Genomic DNA, 12,197 nt, shown 5'->3' with positions numbered 1-12,197 from the left:
CTTTTTATCTTCCTGGCCTGGAGGCAGCACCCGGGTGCACTCCGTCTAGCACCTGGACAGTTTCTCAAGCCCTCTTGAGTGCGCTGTGATGCGCTCTACAGCTTCCTGTCCCTCACCTCCTCCCCTGCAGCCTCACCTTTATATCTTGCTCTTTCTCTCCCTTCTTTCTCAATATTGGCCATGTCTCTGACATTCCTGTTTCCTCCACATCAAGACCCTCTCTTAGCATGTGTTCCCAGACCTTTCTGCATTGGCAGCTGTTTTGGGGAATGTGGCAACTGGGCTCCTTGTGGCCTGACACCAGTCCCAGCCTCAACTCACCGGTGGAGCTTGTAAAATGCATTTCAAACAGCCTGCTCAGCCCGGGACTGGAGGAAGATCTTGGGTTTGGCTTTGGCAGGTGTGGCCCAGAGGCAAGCTACCAGCTAGGGAAGGCCATATCCAACAAGGCAGGCTCCCTAGAAGGAGACACTTTCCAACTCAGACAATGACTGGAGGCAAAATGGGCTGCTTCCATTGTTTGCGTTCATAAATGTAAGCCACACAGTTGAGGAAGGGGAAGCAAGGGAGTACCTGAGCAAGAGGAGATATTGATTTTACTGTTTCTTCACTCTCCATTGGTGGCCCTAGGTCTCTTCTGCTGTCACCCCCTACGCTTAAGAATTCAATGCCAGGAATGTAAATTGGTACAGTCACTGTGGAAGATAGTGGGGGAACCTATGGAAGTTCCTCAAAAAATTAAAAATAGAACTACTATATAATTCAGCAGTCTCACTTCTGGGTATATCTGTGAAAGAAGTGAAACCACTATTTGAAGAGATATCTACAGCCCCATGTTCGCTGCAGTATTATTTACAATCACCAAGACATGGAAACAACCTGAGTCCATTGATGGATGAATGGATAAAGAAGATGTGGCATATCTATATCTATATCATCTATATCTATATCTATACACACACACACACACACACACACACACACACACACACACAAAATGGAATATTATTCAGCCACAAGAAAGAAGGAAATCTGCCACGTGCAGCAAGATGGATGAACTTTGAATGCGTTATGCTAAATGAAATAAATCAGTCAGAGAAAGACAAATAGCATATGACCTCAAGTACATGTAGAGTCTAGAAAGGTCAAACTCATAGAAACAGAGTAGCTTGGTGGTAGAGGTGAGGCCTGGGGGAAATGCGGAGATTTTTGTCAAAGGGTAGAAACTAGCAGTTATAGGATAATTGAGTTCTGGGGATCTGATGCACAGCATGGCGATTAGAGTTAACAATGCTCTATTGTGTACTTGAGAGTTGATAAGGGGTTAAATCTTAAAAGTTCTCATCACACACAATGGCAGCTGTGTGAGGTAATAGATGTGCTAACTAATCTTTTGGTGGTAATCGTTTTGCAATAGATACGTGCATCAAATCATCACGTTGTACTCCTTAAACGTACAGTGTTGTATGTCAATTATATTTCCAAAAAGCTGGAAAAAAAACAAATTCAATGGCTTCCTGCTTCCTTGGGCACATCGGGCCCACTTCCCTCCCCATCACTTTGGCTTTTCCTCTTGGGATGGCACTTGAGGGCCTGAACGCCTGTACCCATTCCTCCCTCCCACCCCCGCCATCTGAACTCACCGGTCTGTCTTCTCTCTGCAGTGCCTGCTTCTCAGGTAAACTTCTTTGAGAGCTGGGGCTCTGAATCATTTATCTTTGTGTTCCCTACACTATCTGGAACCTGGACACAGAAGGTGCTCTATAAATGTGGTCGTTAAATTTGAGTTTACTGAGATTGCATTGCTGCCCTATCCCCAGCTTTCATCTCCTCACTCTCTTTCTGAGATGGGTCAGAAAGATAACTGGCCACAGAGTTCAGGGCATTACCGCAGTCCTGGCTCCACACCTACTACTTGCGGACCCTTGAACAAACACTTCACCTTTCTGCATCTGGCTTCTGACTGCAACATGAGAATTGTAGTGGTCTTCTATCTTATGTCTCATAATATTGTTAGGATTAAAGGAGAGAATGTGGGTGAAAGGGTTTTATGAATTAGAAAATGCCATCTATTTAAAGTACTCCTTATGGTAAAATCAGTTTGGGTAAATGACTGACAATCACTTAAAATAATACTCTGCTTAGATAACTTGCATGTTTGCCTTATGAGAGAGGGCATCATTTTTAAAATCTAATTCTGTCCAGTGAGGAATTACTCAATGTCTATTATGTGTCTAGCAAGTTTGTATACATTGTGGAGGTTTCAAAAGAGGTATAAGAAATTATTGCTTTCTGAGAAATTATGACATAATTAGAGGGTACACCTGACTCTGGTGCACTGCCCACCTGGGCTTTAATACCTGGTTCTAAGACTCTGGAACTAGACTTCAGAGACCAGTAAAACTTAAAAAATAAAACAAATTGGAAGACAACATAGGTTTGTCAATTTTTAACTTATCTCTTCAATAGTTTTAAAATTAAATATGGGATTTGTATATAATAGCATGAAAAACTATAACATCAATGAAAATCTATAAAAAGTTAAAACTTGAGTCTATTGAGCTATATGAAAGACATAAGATGTTGCCCTGGTCTTTTTCACTTCACTTTGAGCAACTCTGGGCTTTGTTGGGGACCAGGAACTGGGCACCAGCACCGAGCAAGCGGAGCAGCTGCCTGGGAGGCAGCCCCCTTGCTCTGATGGTGATGGCTCCTCACTAAGTTGATGTGGGACCTTGCATGAGGCCCTGAACCTCTCTAGATTCGATTCCTCTCTGTAAACCAGAGGGGCTGAACCATGCTGGGTTAGTGACTGTGGTAGCTGCTAGCCATGTGTGACCATTTAAACTTAAATTAATTTAAATGAAATTAAATTAAAAATATAATTCCTTGGTTGCCAGTCCCATTTCTCATGCCTACTAACCACAGGTGGCTAATAGCAATCATAACGGACAGCATAGATTTGGACCATATCCAGCATTGTAGAAAGTTCTATTGGATAGGGCTGGACTAGATGACCGCTAAAGGTTCCTTAATGTTAAAATTCTAGGATTTTTGTGGTTATGTGTAGACCCCACTTAGCTTCTGAGACACGGTGTGGTCTGACCCACAGTGAAGCTTTCCATGTGCCTCCAAAGTCTGATGGTGATGATAATTCTTATTTAATTCTGATGGATGGAAGGGTATCATGATACCTAAGAAGTATTATGATTTTACTGTCAATGGCACATAGTTTGGTTAAACCAACGTTTCTCATTCAGTCTTCTGTATCTATCTGAGAGATTCTCCTCTCTTTTAATATTCACTTCTTCTTATCACACCAGGTATTTCTTTCTTTCCTTTTTTCTTTTTTGGTCTGAGATTAATCTCTCTTAACATTTTCACAATCTTATAGGAAAAGCTAATCTAAATGATAAGTAGGTTCTTTTTTCCTTCTTCAATCTACCATAAAATTGCCAATGTGTTGTAAAAACCACTATTTTTATAGAGCTTGTGTAAACACTGTTTTGGACTCCATCTGTTGAATCAGTCTCCACTAGTAACAAGTATTGTTGTGAGATGTGCCATCATCAGTGATGTGGACAGGGTGCAAACTGAGCTGGCTTGGCAACACACAGGGCCACATAAATTAAGCCATTTTTGTTGCCGGTAAAGGAGTGCACCAACACCATTTCAATTCCGTGCAAAGTTGAAGATGGGGGGAAAGCACACAGCCCTTGCCTTCTGAATCTGAGAGAGGAAAATCATAAAGAAATATTAAAATGATGTCCAAATTTCCAAGATATTAAAACAATCGAAAGGAACAAGACTGAGAGAGGGAGAATGAAAGAGAGAGAACTCAGTGGTCCCTAAAAACAACTCAGTAACCTCTACTATCCAAATAAATGACAATTTCTGGACCTCAACGCCAATTCACTCAGTATCCTTTCTTAAACTTTATCCTTCTCTGAGCAGCAGACGTTACGGAGACAATGCCATTCTCTTTAACACCTTGAAGTGAATACAGTAAAACAAGTAAAATCTGAATATACCTGGTTATTATAAATATGCAGCAGTACAGGCCAACACGATTGGCAAGAATGTGTACCAAAGTCCAGTGACAGAATCCATCCCAGCTTCACAAACTCTCAAACTCTGACCTCCATGCCTGGTCAGACTCTGCTTCTTGTCAGTTATGTGTTGCTGCCCGCAGTACCATATTGCCACGTGCTATGCTCAGAGCAGAGAAACCCTGCCCCCGGAGTGCGCCTGTGTCAACATTTTTATTGCAAATTGCCATTTTCTGATCATTAAAAAAGCTTTCAGCACAGGAGTAACTTTGTGAGAGTTCAAATTTTGAAAGGACTCATTTAACGGCTTAAAAATAACACTTGGGCCACACCCAGAATTTAAAATGCTCTAGCTGGCTTTGTGGCCTGGGTTTTTTCAAACTGCGTAAACTTAAAATATGAAGGGACTCAGGACTTGGAGCAGGTCCAAAGATTGGTTTTTAGTGTTTGGTGAACTGGAATGAGGTTCCTTAATGGTAACCTTTACTTGCAGAAATGAAATTGTAAGATCGATTTAGTTGGAATGTTGTCTGATTTCAGCTGGAGAGGGGTCTCTCAATAGCTTTCTTACCAGCTTAAGGGAAAGGAAGGGTGGGTCTAGGACAGGCTACATAATTTGGAGGGCCTAGTGCAAAGTGAAAACGCAGGGCCCCTTGCTCAAAAATTATTAAGAACTTCAAGATGGTGAAAGCAGTGTATTAAACCAACATGGGGTCCTTCTAGGTATGGGACCTGTGTGACGGCACAGATTGTCTGTCCAGAAGCCGGCCCTAGCTGGACTCCCTCCCTCCCTCCCTCCCTCTCTTCCTTCTTTCCTTCTTTCCTTCCATCCTTCCTTCCTTCCCTCTTTCCTTCGTTTCAGGATACATGGGCCTCACTGGCTCAAGTATAATTTACACGTGAGCACTGTTATTTTAATAGGTTCTGTCTTAATTCTTTCACAAAGAACAGTCATTCCCAATTTCCTTTCCAAAAGCTATTTAATAACAAGTAAAAAACTTAAGGTGTTTTTTTTTAAAGCTGGTAAAATGTTTACATATCTATTTTCAAATGTGATCTTTAAAATAATTCCATGAGGTTATTAGACTAAAATAAACCCATTTTTCAGACTGAGGAATTGAGGCTTCACTGTAAAATTAAGTGATTTGCATAAAGCTTTTCAGGTCTTTATTGGTACACTCAGGATCAGAATTTTACTCCCTTGACATGTAATGCTATTTTGAGTAAAAGGGTGCCAGATATAGCAAAGCTTAAACACCAAAGGGGAGGAAACCTTGGATCAACAAAAATGGAAAAATTATGAAATGAGTTTTTTTCATAATGCTGGGTTTGGACCATACTAACTCCTTGTAAAGGCTTTAAAAGATCATGTTTTGATGCGGTATTTTTTTTGTTTCAGGAGACCCGTCCTACAGTCCGGCTAAATCCGTGTGATATGAGGTCATGCTGTAAATAGGCTTGCTTACAACTTGGTAAACAAAAGAAATAGAAGGGGCTATCCGTGGGCTACTGTTGAATCCTAAGAAAAACTTCAGGAAAGACTAGATAATAGAGGTGTGAGGTTGGAGGCTCATATTTATTTACTGAAATATTGTGGGTCTGATATTTCTCAGTACATTCCATGGAAAGTTAATAACGTGTTATTTAAAAGAAAAAAAAAAGAAGCTCTTTTTGGTCAGTTAAGTTTGGGGAAACAATGACTTTGACAAAGTTAAACAGCTTCCTAATTGCAGGACCTGGCAAACCTTTAATGAGTTTCTGTGATTTGTGACGCTTCAAGAGGGAATGCAGCTTTTCCAAACTTACTTGACAACAGAACATCTTACCTCCTTTTTTTTTTGTTTTTTTTTTTTTTGGCGGGGGCGAGGTGAGGTGTTGTTCAAAGAATCTCAAGGGACTAGTGTTCCACAGAATACACTTTATGAAGTGAGGTTTTAGCGAACCAGCATCATCAATGATAGTCCTGTAGCGGGTTGAATTGGGGCCCTCAAAGAATATGTCTCCCTGGAACCTCAGGATGTGAGCTTATTTGGAATAAGGATCCAACTGTAGATATAATTAAGGTTAGGATCTCAAAATGAGATCATCCTGGACTTAAGGTGGGCCCTCAATCCAATGACCAGTGTCTTTCTAAGAGAGGGAGATTTGAGACATGGAGAAACATAGAAGGTCATGTGAAAGTGGAAGTAGAGATTAGAGCCATGTGGCCACAAGCCAAGGAATGTCAGGAGCCAATGGAAACTGGAAGAGGCAAGGGAAGAGTCTTCAGCCTTCAGTCTAGAGCCTCTGGACTTTGTAGCCTCCAGAACTGGCTCTTACTGCAGCCCTAGGAAACGAATACTAGTTCCATCAGTAAAACAGAAGTGAGAGTCCCTCCATCTAGGTAGACAGAAATGTGAGTGGCCTGACAGGCTTGGAAATGGAAGCTTGTTGTCAGGCCAACAGCTGGATCAGAGTTCTCGCTGGGACTGCTTTGAGGGATGGAAATTGCTCATGAGTGCGTTAACTTAAGATCTAAAAAAGTTGAAGTGAACGAACCCTATAGAAAAGGCCAATGCTGTCAGAAGTCCAACAGCTGGAAGAAAGGGGAATGACGTGACAGGACAAAGAGTCACTGGTGCGGCTCCTAACAATGTCACTCCTGTCCTCAGGGGATTCTCCCATGAGTCTCCAAGTTCCCTGTGGGGTGAGACCCCCAAAAGCTTTCAACTGTCTCGCCCTGGCCGCCCAGCTCTCACACAAGACTGGGAAAATGTCCAAGCTGGCTTTGTATTCTGACACTCTAAGCATGTTCATGGTTTGTTCTCTTGGCTTGTAGTTGAAGAGGACATTTCTTTTCTTTGTCTCTCTGCAGCCTTTCCCCCACATTGTTGCCTCAGTCATTTATTTCTGACCCATAATTGGGCAGCATCATAAGGGCTTTCTTTGGCTCAGAGCGAGGAGGAGCTGTGTTAAATAAACTAAACTAGTCTCTAATTACTTGCGTGCTTATTGTGTATTAGCAGAAGAGGCTAAAATGTCAAAGAAGCTTTTGCTCAATGGCTTTCACTTGGGAGCTTTAGAGGTTATGGCGGCCCGGGAGGGCACTTGAGTTACACTGGGTTTTGTGACTGCTATTAACACAAAATAATGCCAAGGGAAGGCTGCAACTCATGCACTCACGACCCTCCCATTCCAGAGACTCAAAGGAGTGAGTCTAACTGGACCCACCCTTAACAGAAGGTGATTAAAAGCCACCACCAGGACTTCCAACTATTGCTAAACACTTGCCTCCTAAGAGCCCGTCTAGATGCCCCTTCCTCCATCACACCAGTAGGGGGCATCCTAGGGGGGACTAAAGTAGAGAGAAAAGTGGGGTTGAGAAGTAGTCTGGATTCCCACTTGCCTGGTCTGTCCTCCGGCCCTACTGACAAGAAAGAAAATTGAAAGGGAGACTGGTACCAGACCAATGCCGTGGTGCCCCAGCAGAGAGCAGTGTGGCTGGTATTGCAGAGGTGATTCAGAGGTGGTGAGAGGGGGACTGGTGGAAATTTTCCCCCTGTGACTGATCCATAAATTTTGGAAACCTTGGTGATCACCCTTATTAAAAAGGCAAAAATATGGGCCGCGAAGAGGTTATTCCAAGTTCATCCTGAGACACTGGGGCAGTACTGGAAAATAAACTTCTGACTTCTGATCGCTGTCCTAGGACACCATTCCAGGATGAACCGAGTTACCCCTCGCCTGTCACCCGACTCATAAATATAAGCCGATGAATCCACTTCCAGAATTCCTTTGCCTACTCCTCCTACTTTAACTAAACGTCCATCCCGAACTAGAGTGCAGGAACAAATATATCAGGCCGTGAAAGCTTTCAGGGACTTTGTACAAGAAAGCAAGGAAGCCAAAAGGCAATAGGTAGAAAAAGACCAGAGAAACATCTGGAAAAAATACCAGGGTGCATAATTATGATAACAACTCCCAGAAAGGGCTCAGCTTAAGATTTCTAGGGTTTCTCCTTTCCTTATCTGTTGTACACCCCCCTCTCCAAAAGCAAAGCAGACATCTTTGCCCTGGTGTCTCCCCGCCCCCGTCGTGCATAACTCCTAACCCTCTGTGTCATTAAAAATGACAACTGCGTTATAAATCTTTCTAGAGTTACTTTCCTATTTTTAATATTTATTTGCTTCCAACCGGCAGGTACCACAGACTTTCTTTTAATGATTTAAGATCGAATAATTAGCCTACAGGCCTATCTGGAAACTGACACCCTTTAAGATGCACTTCCTTTCTTTGATAAGTGGTCAGGAGAACCTGCGCGGGGCTTTTTAGGCAAGACAACCCCTCTCTAGGAGGTTCCAAACACATCCTTTGCCCTCCTCAGTCAGTGCTTGTTAAATCCCTGCCACAGTGAAACTGCCCATATTTAGATCAAACATCCAAGTAAAAGTCTGAAGGAATGGAGGCTAATTTGAGAATGTAAGATCCATTAAACTATGCAAGTATGCATGAACTGGAAAAAAGTGGATCCCATACATAGCGCTATAGCCCTTAGCTGTTAGCAGGTGTGAGTCAGTCAGCTGTACAATTCATTTGTCTACCTAATTGCACTGAAGATAGGCTTTTACTTTGCCTATAACATCTCTAATGAGTAGGTTTTCAGTTCGATCTAACTAATTAATTCTTGTTAACTTCCTTTGCATTGCTGTTCTTTTAATTTAACTAGAGACAGCCCAGAGTTGCTACTAGTGTTTAGTCTCAACTAGATTACCCCTATTCATTAAGGGCTATAATTGTTGGTCTTAGCCGTCTTAGCCTTCCAAGCGGTCATTACAACCTCTGGCTTGCATATTGAATAACAGCAATTTCCTGACTCCAACAGATCTTGTGTCTGGGAGGAGAAAATGCTAATAAAGAAAGAATAAATAATTCTCAACTCCATTCAGGGCTGTGTAGATTTCTTTTGCAGCAGAAATTGTACCGAGGTGGTAAAACGGGCTTCTTGCAGGCCCCCTACCTCCACCCTGAGCGAAAACAATAAGAACCAAGTGAAGCATTCCCTGCTACTGTGATTACAGCATCCTAAAAGTGATTATATGGCTGCTGTAATCAACTTCAATGAAAGCTGCCTGTTAGAGCTTCAATAATTACTCATTTCTGTTAACGGCTTGCTTTCAGTTTAACACTTTGAGGCCAAGGGGGTGGAGGGGGGAAACTAGGAGCATCTTAATAAAGGATCTCACTCACATGATATTTTGGGGGGGGGGGAGTGCTTGTGTGTGGGCCAAAAAAATGCACATGTAAGTTTTTTGTCCCTTTTTCAATAGCAGCCCCCTTTCATTTTGAGCTTAGATTCTATTTAACCAGCAAAAGCACAAGTTCATACAGGGTTCAATTATGTACTGAATGTTTACTGAAGGAGGTACAATAGTTTAAATAAAGTGGTGATTTTAAATATTTTACCCATTTCTTTAAACAAATTGCCAATCCTTAAAGTCTGTGCTAAACACATTTCAAAAGCAAAATACCACAAGGATTTTTCACTAAAACTCTGCCTTGAATGTTTCATTTACTCTCCTCCCCTACCCCCCCTTGCCTTGGGTGTATTTTATTATTTATTTTCTAGGAGAGGGCAAGTTTGGGAGAGTAAAATTTGTTCTAAATGCCTTCGTTGGAGGAAATAAAGCAAAAGAAGAGATTGTTCTAAGCCCAGTGACATCAATTGCTTAAGCAGGGTGTCAAGTTTTGGAGGTTTTGGGCGAGGTGTGATTAAGTGGATAGAGGAACAAATCAGACCCACTAGATCATGATCCACATGCCTCTCCTAGATCTCACTGTCAGCATTTCTGAAAAACAAGTTGCATAAACATAATATTTTAAAAACTGGAACAATAGAGACCTTGTTTTCTTCAAAGACAGAAAACAAGACTATTAAAGCACAAAAGTTCTGTGAGCTCAGACACCATACAATAAATCCACTCTCCTCTCCTACCCCCAAAACCATCACTCCAAACAGAAAATATGGAAAATCTTGCAAGAAAGTTGGATTCTGCTATATTTCCATGGCTTCAAAGTTCAGATAATTTGGGAAATCCTCAAAATTTGGATGTAGCTTCAAACAAAGTCTAAACTGTTTGTTTTTTTTTTCCACAACAGATAAAATCCAAAAACCATATCGAATTCAAATTCCAGGGCCTTCAAAATATTGCTTAGGAAAGAACTTAAAAAAAAAAAATTCTCAAATGGCTAAAATGATTAGTGAGGAAAGCCTACTAATATTTTGAAAACTGGTATGAAAATATCATTAAAGTGCCTTAATAGAACAAAGAAAGTTGTGTCTTATCAATAGTAATAATTCTGTTAACTTTGATTTTACTTATTTTCTTTGAAGGACTCAAATTTCACCTATTTCAAGATTTCACTGTATTGCCATATACAACACATAGCAAGATGATAGGTTACCTAGGAAATAAACATTCTTCAGCACTGCACATGACAGTGTTTAGCACATAAACAAGTCTCCACATTTCTGGACTTGCTGATTTAATAGAATAAAGGAACATATCTTCATTCATCTTTCTTCATAGCTGTTCCACTGGTTCAAATACGCTTTCATCTAAGCCATGTTTTTGTGGATGACACGTCTCCCTTGCTTCCCTCATATTACCCTGAACTCTGGTTTTATTTTAGCTTGAAATATCTTCCTCACTGAAGTCTGCCTATGTGCAGAGGATTGGGTGGTTTGAGTAGGGAGTGGGAATGGGTTGCTGGGTAAGGGAAGTGGAATAGCCAGAGAGACTTTCCCCACCGGTAGTTCAGGCTGTTGTTTCAATAGCACTCTTACTCTTTGCCATCAGAAAGGATATGGGACTTCAAAACCAACTTTACCATGCAAATCCTTTCTTTATTTCCTTCTATACTGCCAAGCCAGGATTGTCTCATTCTAATTTGAATTGTTCCATCATATTCTCCATTAGATATTTTTCTGTACTTTTATAAAGAGGGAAAGATGAAGCTACACACTTGAGATTCAAATAAAAATAGGACAGTCTCTTTTTTGATACTCAAGTTTTGAGAAATAAGAATGTAACTAATATTACTAGAGCTTTAAGACTAATTTACTCTTATCTATGTAAAGTTACAATTTAAACATGAAAAGGAGAGTTTAGATTTTTGGTTAGCACCTCTATAAAATGAACTATATGTGAAATATAAGATAATCAGGGTCCCTGAAAGGGTTTAGGGGGTTTACTTTTGGCTTCTGTTTAAGACAGCCGCATTCTACAGCAATCTCAAGGAGTTGCCACCAGCATATACAAGTTAGGTTCATACCATACAGGCTAAGAACCTCAGCAAGTTATATTCTACGTGTTGTAGACACAAAAAATGTTGTATCCTCTAAGTGAGAAAAGAGATAAAATGAGCTTTTGGAGTCAAAAACAAGCAGGGATATTCCAGGGTGGTTTTTCCACCGAGATTTGTATACCATTGTTGGATCCTGTAGTTTCTAGTTTAGCATTTCTTCTGGTTTCTAAACTCTAGTGAAAATGTCTTCCTTTGTTTAATGGAAATAGTACCACCCAGGTGTCTCCAATAAACAGCTAATTTTGATGGGATTCAGGTCTTTCAAGCCAGGGCATCAAGGAAGACAAGTAAATTGGTGATGTTCTGACATATTGTATTCTTAAGACACGAAGATTGGCTTCAAACCTTTTAGCAGGAGGAGATGATTAAGAAAGACAGGCTGGGTAGGTACTGAGAGAAAGTGGTATGTTAGTGCTGTAGCTTCTGGCTACTTTATCAAATTACAGCATTAGATAAGCCTCTGCCTCCCAGTTGCCCCCTCCACCAAATACCAGGATTCCCCAGTTGTTGGGAGCTGGGGGTGGGGAAGAAACTCTACAAAGATTTCAAGAGTGAATCTATTCACAGTTAGTCATTTAATTTACAAACTGAAGGCACTGGAGTTAAATAATCAGTATAAATCCTTGCTTAGAGGCAATATAATATCTTTTTGATATCCTTTTGATCCTCACTGTTGCCTTGAGAATTGGTGAACTACAAGATGCTCCCAATCTGGAACACCTATCATAGTGCTTTGTCCTTCTAAAATGCTTCCAATAAATGTTTGCTTCATTTGATATTGATTTTTTTTACCTTAATTAGAAT

Source organism: Delphinapterus leucas, chromosome 1, assembly GCF_059928025.1.
Source record: "Delphinapterus leucas isolate spDelLeu-1000000601 "Yukka" chromosome 1, BTC_Dleu_Yukka2, whole genome shotgun sequence".
Lineage (NCBI taxonomy): Eukaryota > Metazoa > Chordata > Mammalia > Artiodactyla > Monodontidae > Delphinapterus > Delphinapterus leucas.
The sequence above is the reverse complement of the archived record's forward strand: the minus strand, read 5'-3'. Positions refer to the sequence as shown.